Below are 16768 nucleotides of genomic sequence, written 5' to 3'. Positions count from 1 at the left end.
CAATATCATCATCATTCGTCAATCCATATCCCATTTCTAAATTCATTCAAAAATCATATTTCAAATCAATCATCATCATCCTTCTTTCTGTTAATCAACAATCTCAATCCAAAATATAATTCTTTCTTTGATAAATAAAGTAATCTTAAACCACATAATGCTTAAAATTAAACCTTTTTAAAATAACTACTTCAAATAAAACTTCTAATTTTATAAAATTTTGGCAGCATCTCCTCTAAAATTCGGATTTTACCACCCTTTTCGGGTCCCAACAAAACCATTTCTCAAACTCCTTTCAATTCAATTTCAAAATAAGACCAATTTCAATATCTTAGACCATTTTCAATTTAAACTCATTTTTCAACAAATCAAGCTTATTTCTAATATTATAATCCTTTCCAAATCTCAATTCATTTCCAAAAAAAAGCCAACCAACATTTACTCAAACCTTTTTCAACAGTTTCAAATCCGATTCATTCACAAATCTCAAGCCATTTTCCAAACCCAAATTAACTCTAACATCAAATCATTTTCCAATTCTCAAATTATACTTGATAAACATTCAAATCAGATTTTCAAATTAATCTTCCACTCACTATCTCAATACCAACTCAATATTCAGAAATAGCCACAGTCAAGTAAGCAATCACATTCATTTAAGGCAATTCAGTTCAATTCATAAGACTCCATAATCACTAAAAATATTTATTTGCTTAAATATCAATTTATAACAACTCTTAAGAATAAAAATGAGTTTAATGAAAACGCCCCTACCTCGCGAAACCACTAACCAAACGCGTCAGAGAATTCCTTTTTCCTCATTCCAAAATCGAACAGCATTGACTCCGACTATTTCCCGCAGCCGTATAGCCGAAAAAGCACCATTCACAACAAAACTTGACCCTGAGACATTAAAGTCGCATAAAACTCATAAACATATAATTGAATACTGACGCGAGGGTTTCGAAACAGAAACACTTACTGTACTAAGAGAATGAAACAATGGCAGTGGCATTAGCTACACTGAAAACTCTCCGCAACAACACCATCAAACACGGCTCTATAGTTACAATGGTTCAACCCTGAAACGTGAATACCCAAAACCCTCAACAAGCATATAACAACAATAACAATAGGGATTTTAGTTAGGAATTCACTACAGTTATGGAAAAATAGAACGATGGAGCGGCAATTGCATTAGTACCGGCGCAACTAGAAGCAGAAGCAGAACAGAAGACAACGGTGATCCGAGACAGGGATGAATTGCATCAGAACTAGAATAGCAACTCCGGTGTTCTTCTCCAGCATCAAGGATGACAGTTTGACTTACCATCATAAACAGCAACGAGCTAGGATCCAGATCGACGACGGCGACGGCAGCACTAAACAGGAACATACACTATTTTATCCAAAATAAAAATATAGAAAAATAAAATCAGGAAGCAGAGTATGAGCAAGAGTGTTACAGTTTCAAGAATAGGAGAATTGAAATCAGAACAAGGCTGGTGCTGTCTTCGACTCTGGTGGCGGTGCACGACTCACCAGTGACTGAGGCAATAAAGGCTTCAACCGAAATAGAACAGAATCAGAATCAACGGAAAAAACCTCGGAACAGTTCCGGTTAGCCCCATCAACGGCGACCTGAACCCTTTCTAACGGCAGTTCCTGCGATGGCTTCGTTCACCACCTCTCCTCTCTCGCTCCCTTACGTGACAGAAACGACCATGGAGACACGGCGACGGATTCGACTCCACCAGCGGTAGCAAGGGCACCCGCCGAGGATGATGATGGCGAGCCTTGAGGCGACGGCGGCGACCTCGCGCAGCACAGCGGCGGAGAGGGGATTCACGTCGCGAGACAGGCGGCGGCTCGTAAGGACGGCGCGAACTCCTCCCTCCACCGGCGCGCTCCTTCTCTCTCGGATTCCCTCTTTTCTTCTTCGATCTATTTCTCTCTGGTTCTCTTTTCTTCAGTGTGCGTGTGTGTTTGTTACATTGAGGGAGGGTAAGGTTGTGTGTTGGTGTTTCAGAAAGGTGAAAGGGGTAATGGCAGCTGGGAAAGGGAAATTATGTTTAAAATTAGGGATTTGGAATTAGGTTCCCAATTTGGGAATTAGGATTAGGGGTAGTTCAATTAGTTCACTAAAATTAGGAGTAATTGAAAACCAAAAACTAATTTTTAATCCACTAATAATATTTGTGAAAATACTATTTAATTATCAATTTATAAATTATTTTCAAATAAATATTCTAATTCAATAATTAGAGATAATGTAATTAATTTTCTTTATTCATAAAAATTAAAATATTAAATTCCAAAATCTCAATTCTTTAAATCAATTTATACAAAATTCTTATTATTTTGCAATTACTAAATTTTATAGTTCAAATATAGAAAATTATCTAACGATTATCAAATTATAGAAAGATTCTAATTTAATTATCAAAACTTAATTTAATTATCTTTAATTAAATAATTTCTAAAATTAAAGTCTTTAATGAATAAATAAATTGAAATTAACTCATAATAAAGTTTTTCAAAAGTTTTGGGTCTTACAATTATTATTATTATTATTATAGCCACCTTTTTCAAGAATCTTTGTGCTCTGAATGATCTTTTCAACAGTAATATCAGCAAAAGTAGGATGAATCTTCACTGTTTTAAATAAAGTCAATACAAGTATATACACACATCAATATAACTATATAAGCTTCACACAGTAAGAGAATGACTATAAGTCCAAAGTATCTGGGACATAAGTTTTAATATTTATCTATTCTGTAGTAACAGAATTTACATCCTAATAATGACGATTCACAATGTCCCAACCTAGTGACTAAATCGTCGGAGAATGTCCACCTCGGTGCTAGAGCTTCTTGTGTCATCAAAACATAGTCAATTATATAACATAATCCAAGTACGTAAAAGACTATAAGCAATCACTATAAGCAATTAAACTTCATTTTATTTCTATAAACCAATCAAATAACTCATGCCTAATTATTCAATAATCATGAATGAATGTTTTTTTGAATTCTCCTAGTATCCTATTTTTAAGAAATTGCGTTACATACAATTCAACTCTGAATATAATATTTTTATTTAGAGATGAAAAAAAGAGAATGACAAGAAATGTTGATGTTCAAAGCACACCTCAATATCTTAGTTCAAGCAGTCTTAGCCTTGCTTCAACACCTTCAATCATAGAAAGGGCAAAAAATAGAGCTGCAAATTCACTTAATTCAAATGCCAAAACAAAATTTTAAGAAGAGGTACGTGTATATGGTCTGAAGTTTTAGTTTGCATTAATTACACTTCAATTAATAGCTCAAACAATTTAAGATTATAATTCCCTTCAATGAACACTTGCTTATATAATTTGCTTATTCATGATATCTATTTCTTCCTATCTTGCCTAATCACATCAGCTATGAATAACATTAAAAACAAAGATAAATAACAATTTAAATTCAGCGAATGCCAACTAATTACCAGACAATAATTAGCTATAAATGATACCTGAAGAGTGACTTTCTCTTTTTCTGACAATTCGTTACTTACCACTATATTGTCTTCATCGGAACTAACAATAAAATGAACGTGAACATAAGTGTAAACATTCATAATCATTAGTCTCAAGCAAGCGTGATTTACAAGACCTGAATTTGTATAAGTTGAATTATATATATCAATCTGATGTAGGAATTAATGTAAAATTAGCATTAATTAAAAAATAAGTATGATCTAAAATGTCCAGAAAAGAACACAACAATTGAATTGTTCTTTTTAGATTTCGATAGATCAAAATAGTGCCCTAGATAAAGTTCAATTTTCAGTAATAAATAATAGCAAAATGAATTTGCTTATTCGAAAGGACCTAAACTTCCAAATTAAAGAGGACAAGAAAGAAGAGAATGAAAATTTAACTTACAAGTAGGAAGCGAACCATGTATGAAATCGATGAGGTAGAGCGAGAGATCAAGAGAAGGCGAAGCGAGAGATTGAGGAAATAGAATGAGATCCAGAGATTCAAAGTGCTGAGAGATTGAGAAGGAGGCAGAGCAAGATCGAGAGATTTAGAGCACTCTTGTGAGAGTGAGAACATGCGACGCGACGTTGGATTTGATTTTCAAACCAAAGCAATAAGGGTTCTTTATTTGTATGAGATTTAGGTAGGAGTGGCAATGGGTAGGGTAGGGTAGAGTTTGAATTCAACTCTAGCCCTACTCGTGCGTTGAGGTTTTTATATAAATTTGAGAATATCCCAACTCTAACCCTACCCGTTCTTAACTCGAGGGTACCTAACCCTACCCGTGGGTTCCCAAAAAGATGCAACATTATTATATAACTTGATGATAATTTAAAATAGAACTGATTTTTATGTAAAAAGAATGTATTAAATTATCAATTAATGATCTTCTCTTAGTAGCTAAGGATCTTTTGTATTTAGTGAGAAGTCTTTGGTTCAACATTCACTTGAAACACATTTTTATATAAGTATATAACATATACATATATATATATGGTGGGGGTTGGTCGGGTAGGGTTGAAACTCAACCCGCACAAGAACCATACCCGCATCCTACCCTACCCGACCAAGTTAGGTCGGGTTGGGTACCCGCGAGTAAGATGCATGTTGCCACCCCTAGATTTAGGAATAGGCAACAGTTTTTATAATTTTAAATGTATTTACTAACATTTGATGATATATTTTACTTAATATTAAATTTTATTATAATTACTAACATTTTAATAAATATTAACCGGTAAATATTACTAAATGTATAATGTAGTAGTGTATCAGTGTAAAATAGTTTTATATGTACATCTAATTACGTAACATTATATCTGTAAAAATAATTACTTTTTTACATTGACCGCCATGGATGATCATCCAAAAAAAAATGAGTGTTGCACAACTGTGTAAAATATTTTACATTGTCAGTTCATCAAAATTAAACTATTATTATTATTATTATTATTTGATCATACCCTGGTCCAGAAATAAAGCCAAGTCCAATAAGGATAAAAGGCCCAACCAAAAGAGTGGCCTCTCTAGCTTACCCGACCTCCTAAGAGGTCGAACACGATAAGAAGGTCTAATTCTACTTATCCAAATAAGTAATTATCTCCCTGAATCTCTCCTATTTTCTCTATCTCCACTAAAAGATAGATTCCAACAAACTCCCAAGATAAAGGGAATGGTTATCCACCAATAAAGGTGGAACTACTTCAAAAGGTGGTTATCTATTCTACTATAAATACACTGACACCCTCAGGTATATTCACGCTCTAATCTACTAAAAACCTTCCTAAAACCCTTGCTAACTTATGCATCGGAGTCTCTTGCAGGTACCACCCACACCTCCTCACAAGGAACTCGGACGGTGGCACCTCGACGCAAAAACAAGTCGGATGCTGCCTCACAATGAGTCTGGACCTCACGTTCAGGCCCAAATCATCATTTTAGGTAACTTTCGAGACATTAGCGCCATTGCCAGAGACCTGGAATTCAACCCTCGATAATGGCAGATTATCAATACGACGACGGTCACACGGCATTTGAATCAGAACTGGAGCCCCACCATGATGACCTCACTCTTGCAATACCTCCACCTTGGGAAAGAACGCACATTCCCCACAGAGAAGGGACATCAGGAATGGGTCCATCTCCCAGAAGATGAAGAACCTCCCCATCTAACGGAGATACTAGGTTTCGTCCATGGCCACCATGGACGACTCGAGCAACTTGAACTAGAAGCTGAACGACAATGAGAAGCAGAACGGGAATTGCGAAGGCAGGTACGATGACGAAAAGAGCTAGAAGAAAAGCTCTTAAGATTAGAAGTTGAACTCCGAAGACAGAGTAATCGAACAGATAGGGAAGAAAGTCCTCTAGAAGGTGAAGATCCATTTGTTGAAGAGATCATACGGGCCAGAGTACCAAGAAATTTTAAAATCCCCGACATGGATCTCTATGATAGAATGACTGACCCGAGACATCATCTTAGTAACATCAAAAGTCGGATGTACCTAGTCGACGCCTTTGATGCTACTCGTTGCAAAGCCTTCCTGACGTCTCTAACCAAAGTCACGATGAAGTGGTTCGATAACTTGCCTCCCAGGTCGGTAACTTGTTTTGATGACCTGGCAAGGAAGTTCCTCACTAGATTCTCAATCCAAAAGGATAAAGTAAAGCACGCACCGAGCTTGCTAGGGGTTAAACAAGAAGTCGGCGAGATACTCCTAGATTATATGGAAAGATTCAATAAATCATGCTTGGAAATACAAAACCTACCTACTGAAGTAGTGATAATGGGATTAGTTAATAGGCTTAAAGAAGGGTCATTTTCTTAATCCATATCCAAGCGACATCTGGGTTCCTTGTAGAAAGTACAAGAATGGGAAGAGAAGTACATCAACATAGAAACAAATTACTGAATAAAGAGAAAGAGAAAAACCTGTCCTATCCACCTCAGGAGAAAGGGAAAGAAGCTAAGAAAAAAGAGGAGTACAACTCAGAAAAACCTCGAAGGTATCATAATTATACTCCACTTTGAGTATCTCTTGACTCTTGAGTGCCACAAGCTTTACGGGAATTCTCCCAACGACTACTATGATTTAAAGAATGTCATTAAAAAGCTGGCCAGAGAAGGTCGACTAGACAGGTACTTGGCAGAAAGGTCGGATGATCAAAGGAAAAGGAAAAGAGATGAAGAAGGAGAATGGCAAGAACGTCCACGTCAGACTCCTGAACAACATATACACATGATCAATGGTGGGTTTTCTGGAGGAGAAATCTTGAAATCATCATGAAAGAAGCATCTTAAAAAGGTGTACCAAGTCAGGGAAGATAACAAAACTCCCGACTTGCCAACCATCTCTTTCACTAAAGAGGATGCTCAAGGGATAACACCTGGCCACAACGACCTAGTAGTGATAACAATAATCCTCGCCAATGCAAACCTCCATAGAACCCTTATGGATCAAGGCAGCTTGGCAGATATACTATTTAAACCCGTCTTTGACAAACTCAGATTAGAAGAAAAAGATCTAAAGGTGTACCCAGATAATCTCTTCGGACTGGGGGATACGCCGATCCAACCTCTTGGGTTTATCTCTTTATACAGTACTTTTGGAAAGTGCACGAAGTCAAGGATGTTAAGCATCGACTACATCGTGGTTGACTTCACATCAGCATATAATACCTTAATAGGTCGGACAACCTTGAACAGACTTACAGCAGTTGTCTCCACACCTCACCTGTGCATGAATTTTCCCACTGCAGAAGGAATTGACACCATAATGGGAGATAAAAAACTAGCACGCAAGTGTTACAATGAAAGCCTTAATTTAAAAGACAGCCCGGGAGGAAAGAAAGTCAACACTATCGAGCTTGGAGGTGTTCGAAATAAAAAATAATTATGCCCCTAACCTGGAGGAAAGGTAGAAAATTCTAAATCAGAGATCATCCTGAAAAGACGATGAATATATGGGGCTAATCTGGAAGGAGGTCTGAAAGCATAGCTCATAGAGCTCCTACGAAGAAATTCCAACCTCTTCGTTTGGAAAGCCTCCGATATGCCTAGTATAGATCCTGACTTGATGTCTCATAAGCTTGCTGTATACCCAGGTTCCAGACCTATTCAGCAAAGCGTCGGAGACTCGGGCCCGAAAAGAACACCGGTCGTGGAAGAACAAGTGCAAGCCTTATTAGAAGCAGGATTCATAAGAGAGGTAAAATATCTATTATGGCTGGATAATGTGGTTCTAGTAAAGAAGTAGAATGGAAAGTGAAGGATGTGTGTAGACTATATAGACCTCAACAAAGCTTGCCCCAAGGATCTATACCATCTCCCGAGCATTGACGCTCCAGTTGATTCAGCCTCAGGTTATCTGTACCTGTCCTTTATGGACGCGTACTCAGGATACAATCAAATTTCGATGTATAAGTTGGACCAAGAAAAGACCTCTTTTATCACTCCTAAAGCTAACTATTATTATGTAGTAATGCCTTTCGGATTCAATAATGCCGGAGCCACATATCAACGACTAATGAACAAGGTGTTTTCTTTCCACTTAGGAAAACACATGGAAGTATATGTGGACGACATGCTCATCAAAACTGAAGACGACCTGACCCTCTTGTCAAACCTCTCTGAGGTATTCTCTATGATAAGAAAGCATGATATGAGATAAAACCCCTTCAAATGCACCTTTGTGGTCGAGGCCAAGAAGTTTTTAGGTTTCATGTTAACTCAAAGAGGCATCGACGCAAACCCAGATAAGTGTAGAGCTATACTAGAGATGAAAAGCCCGACTTGTCTCAAGGAAGTCTAACAAATAAATGGAAGGCTGGTAGTGCTATCCAGATTCTTGGCAAGTTTAGCATTGAAGTCCCTGCCATACTCAATCCTCAGAAAGGGAAAGCAATTTGAATGATCTAGGAGTGCGAACAAGCCTTCCAAGGCTTTAAAGAATTCCTGGGCCAACCCCTCATACTTACCCGACCTGTTGCGGGAGAAGAACTCGTCCTCTACCTGGTAGTATCAAGCCGAGCTATAGCCTCAGTCTTGATTCGAGAGGATGAGGACGAGCAGAAACCTATCTACTTTGTCAGCAAAGCTTTACAAGGAGCAGAATTGAACTATCAAAAGATAGAAAAATTTGTGTATGCTCTTATCCTCACCTCCCGAAGGCTTTGACCTTATTTCTAGGCTCATATTATAAAGGTCCTACTAACCACCCAATGAAACACATTCTACAAAAAATGGACCTAGCAGAAAGGATGCTACAATGGGCTGTGGAACTGTCTGAGTTTGATTTAAAGTATGAAGCCTGGACAGCAATCAAGTCCTAACATCTTGCCAAGTTCATAGCTGAATACACGAAAAGTCAAGGAATCCCAAAAACATGGAGCTTATATGTAGATGGATCATCTAATAAAGCAGAATACGAGCTTAAGGTTCGAGTGAGTACGAAACTCGGATAGAATTTTCGTTAAGGTTCAAGTTCCTTACTTCTAATAACCAAGCAGAATATAAGGCCTTGCTTGCTGGCTTGAAGCTAGCTAAAGAAATAAGAGCACAAAATTTGATAGTGTTTAGTAACTCCCAAGTGGTAACTTCACAAATTAACGGAACTTATCAAGCTAAAGACCCCAATATGAAAAAATATCTAGAAGAAGCACGGGAATAACTATCACAGTTCTCGGAAGAAGAGGTCCAACACATATCTCGGGAGTCAAATATCCTAGCAGACGCCCTCTCTAAGCTCGCCAGCATCAAGCCAGGGACAACAATAGAAGCCTCATCCAGGAAACTCTCCACATGCCATCAATATCAAAGGGAGATGACAACTCAGACACAATGGTCATTCCAATCAAAATTTAGGATGGATGACTCTTATAGTCAACTATCTAAAATTTGATGTTCTCCCTGAAAATGAAAAGGAGGCTCGAAGACTCATAAGGAAAGTACAAAATTATACCTTAGTCCACAATGTTCTATACAAAAGAAGAATATCAACACCTCTCCTAAAGTGCGTCCCGACCTCTAATACAAAAGAGGTCTTGGAGTAAGTACACAATGGCATATATGGGAACCGCTTGGGAGCCTGATCACTAGCCAAGAAGGTGATCCGGGCCGGCTTCTTTTCGATGACCTTACAAAGAGAAGCGGTTGAGTTTGTTAAAAGTGTCTGCCTTGTCAGAAGTATGCCAACTTCCATGTTACGCCTCCTGAATAGCTTATTATCGTCACCTCACCATTGCCATTTGTAAAATGGGGTCTCGATCTCCTCAGACCATTTTCTCAAGCTTCAGGACAAGTAAAATACCTCATAGTGGGGATTGACTATTTTAGTAAGTGGATTGAGGCAAAACCACTAGCAACTATTACTACTCAAAGAAGTCGGAAGTTTCTCTACAAAAATATTGTCACAAGGTTTGGAGTTTCCCACTCCATTACCACGCACAATAGAAATCAATTCACCGACTCAACCTTCAGAAATTTGGTGGCCGATCTCAAGATAAAGTACCAATTCACATCGGTGGAACATCCTCAAGCTAATGGGCAAGCTGAACCTACAAATAAAGTCATATTGGCCAGGTTGAAGCGCCGATTACAAGATGCAAAGGGAGCATGGGTAGATGAGATCCCTCAAATCTTATGGGCGTATCAGACAACTCAACATTTCACAACATGAGAGTCACCTTTCTGACTTGCTTATGGAGTGAAAGCCATGATTCCCATAGAAATTGCTGCAGAGTCACCTAAGGTTATACTCTACAATGAAGGGGGTGGTGCGCGAAATTAGAACTCACACAACTTTATCTGCAAGTGCACTGAGTCATCCAAGTAATACCACAGCTAAGTGAGGGTTGATCCTACGAGGATTTTTGAATAGAGCAAGTAATAGTTATCTTGATGGGCTTAGTCAGGCGAATAGTAAAGAGAGTTGTTGTTGAAAACACATAAAACAAGATAATAAAGAAAGTAGTAAAGAATTGTTATGAAATCAATATAAGAAAAATAGTTAAGGTCTCAGAGATGTTTATCTTTCCGGATTAAAACTTCTTACTAACTATTTTAACAATGAATGATTCATTCTATGGCAAACTGTAAGTGATTAAACCCTAATTCCTTAGCAATTTAATCTCCTCTGATCCTCATCAAACGCCATGGTCAGTGGTCATTCAATTCGAATTGGAGGGTGAAGTTTAGACAACTAGTTTATACCACAAAGGCCCTAATCACCCCAGATCCCAGCTGAACAGATGTTTCCATGTCCCCAACGAGTTGTGGATTAGCCATCTAGGAGGTGTGTTCTTAAGCTGTAGTTCAAGTGACCTTGGTCAGAGTATCACAAAAACTCATGTAGAAAATGGATCATACTTTTGTTCCACCCAGTTTTGTTAGATTAAGAATGAGTCACACCTTAGAATTGAATCAAACATATATTAAAATAGAAAAGCAATAATATTAATCCATAGAAATAAACAGAGCTCCTAACCTTAACCAGGAGGTTTAGTTGCTCACAACTTTACAAAGAAAATAGATTTCTGAAAAGATGTGGAAGAAGATCTGATGATCCTAAGTGATCTCCTCCTTAAATACTAGATGCTAAACCTAAAATATATTATTTTAAATTAAAAATTATAAAGATAAAACAAGATAAGCCTAAGAAGTGCTAAATCCACTTTGGAGGTCCAATAGCATGTGAAACGGACAGCAAGCTTGGCGTTCAACGCCAGGATTGGGCGTTGAATGCCCAAAAAGGAGTAGCGCCTTTGCTTTCATGCCCCCTTGCTGGCGTTGAACGCCAGGTTGGGCGTTCAGCGCCCAAGGAGGAGCTGACAGCTTTTTTGTTCCTTGCTCCAGGCTTCTCCAAACTGCTCCAAATTTCACCTAAAAATCATAAAAACACAAGAAAAACTCAAAGTAGCATCTAAAGGTGAATTTTGCACTAAAACATAATAAAACTTAATAAAATCTAACCAAAAACAATATAAAAACAACTAGAAAAAGGGTATAAGATGTTCACGCATCACAACACCAAACTTAAACCATTACTTGTCCTCAAGCAGCCAAAAATATAATAGGACCAAATGAAAGAGAAAAGTACATCATGTTAGAGTTGTCATTCATGCTCAGTTCTAATTACTAAATAGAGCTATTAACACTCTATTTCTAAATAGCTTTGGCATCTCACTATCCTTTGAAGCTTAGAAATATTGGTGTCCTTTAGAACTAGAATCCAGATGATATTATTGATTCTCTTCTTTAGGATCTTGTTGATTCTTGAACACAACTTTTATTTATTTATTTTTTTGTGCTTTGCATCTTTGAGCCTAGCCGTGACTCTAAGTGTTTTGTTTTCAAGCTTAACTTGATACATAAACACCACAAGCACTTGACTGGAGAAAGCCTTTGGATTCGACTTTTGCTATGCTTTTATTCCTAGACAGTGGTGCTCAGAGCCTTAGGCGTACTCTTTAACAGCATTGGTCACGACTTTAAGTGTTTAGTCTCAATATTTTACTTGACACTTTCGCACCACAAGCATATAGTTAGGGAGAACCACTCTTTTGAGTTTTTAGATCAAGTTTGACCCTCCTAACCATTGATGCTCAAAGCCTTGGACATTTTTCTTTTAATTTTTCTTTTTATTTTCTTTTTCTTTTTGCTGTTTCTTTTGCTTCAAGAATCAATCTTTTTTTTTCAGAGAATCAATAATACTTCTCTAAATTCCTGTTCTTCAAGAACCAATATACTCAACTTCAATATCAAATATGCACAATTAATTTATACATTCAGAGAATAGAGATAAGGCCACCACATTAAAGTAAATTGAAGACTCATAATATAACTTAAGACCTTATGCATTTTGCTACGTCTTTTTCAATAGATTTTTTCTTTTAAGCTTGATGAAGAATACATAAGACATCTTTAAATAAAATGAAAAAGAAACTACTAAGCTACAAAAGAAATCCTAAAAGTGATCATGCAACCAGAATAGAAAGCAGATAACAAATTAAAATACTAGGAAAACAGAGATAAAATAGAAATAGGGAGAATAGAACTAGACCACCTCAGTGATGGCGGCTACTTGTAACACCCTACCATACAGAGCCTTACGCTTAAGTCGTAAAGTAGAGGTGGCAAGGTATTACGGCATCTAAAAGAAAAGATACGTACATAAATATAGTTGAAAGAAATCATATCTAGGAGCCTTGAAGAGTTAGCTAAACAAAAATGATAAACAAAAAATCATATCACACTCGAATGGATATTCGTAAAGTGGATAGGTAAGATCAAAAGAAAGCTGAAAACATATATACATATCAGAGTTCCAAAACACAGATATCAAGATCCAGACTCGACCTGCGAAACTAAGGCCGGCCAGAGTATATATACAACCCGAAATAAAACTCAAACTACAAAATAAACACATGTATCTCCAAGTCAACCTCTAAGAGGGACAAAACACAAAATATACATGTGGAGATTCTATAAACATATATACATAGCCTAAAACAAAGTATAACAGTCCAAAAGATAGTTCTTCGCTTGTAAGGAGGGTTTCCAGACGCTCAACGAGGTGCCTCTCGACCTGCATCTGAAAAATAACAAAATATATATGGAATGAGAACTAGAGGTTCTCAGTATGGTAAAGGTACTCACATAGTTAATATAAAAGGCCCCGAGAAAGCCAGAAGCATTCCTAGAACTCTGACACTCAAATTTCAGCTTAAAGACCCAACTAAACCAGAAATTAGGTAAGTTATCTAAAGTATTCGAGTTCTAAATCTAAATTTAACTTAACACTTCTCTTTCTGTCTCCTTCAACCCTACGAATCACCGGTGGAACAACCCCCATTCACCCCTCCGCCAAGAGAGGGTTCTCATAGGCATACACATATAAATCAAACAAAGAAAACACAGATAGAGATACAATTACAGCAAGTAGAACAAGTAGCAGATAAGCAGAATTAATCAATTAAGTAAACCAAAACAATGCACACCCAAGAAAAACATACAAATGCACATGATGTATGCTTGTCCTATGGCTGATGAGTCTCATCTGTCGGTTATACAGCCAACCCGACATGTCCTGGTAGTTAACCATTGGACAATCCCTCTGTGCGCGCATCCCCAAGCTCAAAAATAATATCCATGGAGTCAAACTCCAAGCTCAATAATATAATATTCCATGAAGTCAAACTCCAAGCTCAATAATCTTCCATGGAGTCAAACTCCAAGCTCAAATATAATATTCAATATCCATATATATCTATGCATGCCCATGGGGGAACCTGGGGAGTTAAAGTGACCGGTCACATCTTGCGACAGAGGGTCAACAAATAGTCTCAATATCATCATCATTCATCAAGAATTCATACTTAAAACTTAATTCATACTCTTCTAAATAAATCAAACTTAAAACGTAATTATTTTCTTAATAACTCAAAATCAAATCATAAAATTCTTAAACCCAAATATTTCTAAATAACCACTTCAAACAAAACCTCCAATTTCCATAAAAACTTCGGCAGCACCTCCTCTAAAACTCGGACTTTTGTCACCCTTTAAGGGTCCCAACCACCAAACTAAACACCCCTCAGTCATTCAAATCATTTCCAGTATCAAATTATTTCAAAACCAAACTAATTCCAATATTAAATCTTTTCTAAAAAAAATCAACCAACTCTAATAACAAACCATTCACAAAATCAAATCACGCATCATATACCATTTTCACAATCCATCAATAATTCATTCAGTTTATTCCTATCTTAAGGTTTTCTACCCTAAGTTTTCACGTGACATTAAGCATTAACTACGAGAAACCAAAACCATACATTTGTCAATTCTCCTCTAAGCCCGGAACACCTCAAAAACCTCTCCTTTCACAAGCTCCAAGCCTCCAAACATCAATTTCTCAAACTTAATTACTCGGATTTCATTCCAAACCACCCAATTGAAATCCAAATCAACTAGAACACAATCTATTTCACACAATATCACTATAATCATCATAGAGTTCACTAAGTCAATGATTCACAAGGGTTTAACAGTTTTTTACCTTACCCATGGATCTATTCGACAAAACCCAGTAATTATCCGCTGCTAGAGTTCACCTAAACCATCAAAATCATTCAATTCCTCAATATCCAAACTCTAAAATCACGAAATTGGAGAGAGGATGAAATGGAAGAGAAACGCCAATTTCTTACCACTTTGTTCTGATAGAATTAAAGAAAATTCCAAGATGAACACGTGACCGCTGATGGCTCGTCAATCGGAGCTCTGGATCGAAAGTTACGTGAAATTCAAATTGAGATGAGGGTTTTGGCGTCGAAGCTCTTCTCCTCTCATTCAACGCATCTGCTGGGTCAAAATAAAAGAGAAGGCTTCGTATGATATTTTATGGGTTGGGCTTTGGGCTGGTTTAGGCCCGGTCCAACTAGTTTAGCCCGTTGGCCCGGTTTTGGGCCAAAATCTTTAAAATTAGTGTCAAAATTCTTATTTTTAACATTTCTACTCCTTTAAATTATAAAAATTAATTTTCTTAATTTCTGTGAATAATAATTAATTTATTGGCTAATTATTTATTAATTTTTGCGGGATTTACATCCTACCCACCAAATTAAGAATTTTGCCCCCAAACTTCATATTCAGTTACCTAAAAATAGGTGCGGGCAGTCTTTCCTCATTTTTGACTCAAGTTCCCAAGTGTGTTCTTCAATTCCAGCTCGGCTCCAAGCAACTTTTATTAATGAGACTTCCTTTCCGCGTAATCGCTTAATACTAGTATCGTCAATTCGAACCAGAGTCACTTGAAATGTCAGATCTTCTTTCAATTGAACTGATTCAGGTTCTAAAATGTGGCTAGCATCAAAAGTGTATTTCCGAAGCTACGACATGTGAAACACGTCATGCAAGTTTGAAAGATCCGGTGGTAGAGCTATCCAATACGCCACCGGCCCGATTCTTTTTAGGATCTGAAACAGACCGATATAACGAGGATTCAATTTCTTTGCCTTGATCGCTCTCCCCACTCCTGTTGTTGGAGTAACTCTTAGGAATACATGATCTCCTTCGTCAAATTCTAATGGTTTCTATTTCTGATCGGCGTAGCTCTTCTGGTGACTCTAAGTGGTAAGCATTCGGCTTCGGATTCTTAATCTGTTCGGTGGTTCAGCTATTAACTCAGGCCCTGACAAATTTGTTTCTCCAGCTTCATACCAGCATAGTGGGATTGGCACTTTCTCCCATACAGAGCCTCATACGGAGCCATTCTGATGCTCGCATGGTAACTGTTATTATATACAAACTCTACTAATGGCATATACCGATCCTAACTTGCCGGTTGGTCCAAAACGCAAACCCTCAACATATCCTCTAGGGTTTGAATTGTCCTCTCCGATTAACCATCGGTTTGTAGATGATACGCGATACTTAAACTCAATTGAGTTCCAAACACTTTCTAAAATGCTCCCCAGAATCTTGAAGTGAAACGAGGATCTCTATCAGAAACTATAGTTGTAGGCACACCATGCAGTCTTACAATTTCTTTGAAATACAGACGGGCTAACTCCTCTAAGGTATAACTCATTCGGATATGCAGAAAGTGTGCAGACTTTGTCAACCGATCTACAATCACCTATACTACGTCAAATCCTGCTCTAGTCCTCGGTAATCCAAACACAAAGTCTATTGCGATACTTTTCCATTTCCATTGTAGAATTTCTAAAGGTTGTAATATTCCAAACGGTCTCTGATATTCAATCTTCACTTTCTGACAAGTCAAACATTTTGAAACATGCAACGCCACATCATTCTTCATTCCCGGCCACCAAAACATTGCCTTCAGATCATGGTACATCTTGGTACTTCCCAGGTGGATAGAGAATCCACTCCTATGCGCCTCTTTCAAGATATCTTGCCGTAAATTCCCAACGTTCGGCACGCAAATCCTACCCTTGTACCTCCATATTCCGTCTCTGTCCCACAAAACTCCCCATTGCTTTCCCTTCTCGATTGACGGCAACACCTTCTGTAACTCCTGATCGTCTTGTTGAGCTTTTAAAATTTCGAACTTGAAGTTACTAGAGATCTACAGTTGGTTTACACATACACTCCCATTAAATTCGCCGACACCTAGTCTGAAATCCCCAAACTTTCTTACTAGCTCCTCTTCCTTAATCATTATCCAGGCGACCATCAACGACTTCCGACTTAAGGTATCTCCTACAATGTTCACC

At 37.5% G+C, this 16768-nt stretch overlaps 1 long non-coding RNA gene across 1 annotated transcript; it reads right to left on the bottom strand.

Moving 5' to 3' along the window:
* On the bottom strand, window positions 485-1324 carry LOC110269775. The gene is made up of 3 exons (XR_002358532.1): window positions 1205-1324; window positions 983-1082; window positions 485-903 (listed from the first exon to the last, which is right to left on the bottom strand). It is a non-coding gene; the product is annotated as an uncharacterized LOC110269775 (long non-coding RNA).

The sequence above is a fragment of the Arachis ipaensis genome, chromosome B03 (genome assembly GCF_000816755.2).
Source record: "Arachis ipaensis cultivar K30076 chromosome B03, Araip1.1, whole genome shotgun sequence".
NCBI classification, from domain to species: Eukaryota; Viridiplantae; Streptophyta; class Magnoliopsida; order Fabales; family Fabaceae; genus Arachis; species Arachis ipaensis.
Note: the sequence above shows the minus strand (reverse complement) of the source record. Positions and strands in the feature narration are given on the sequence as shown.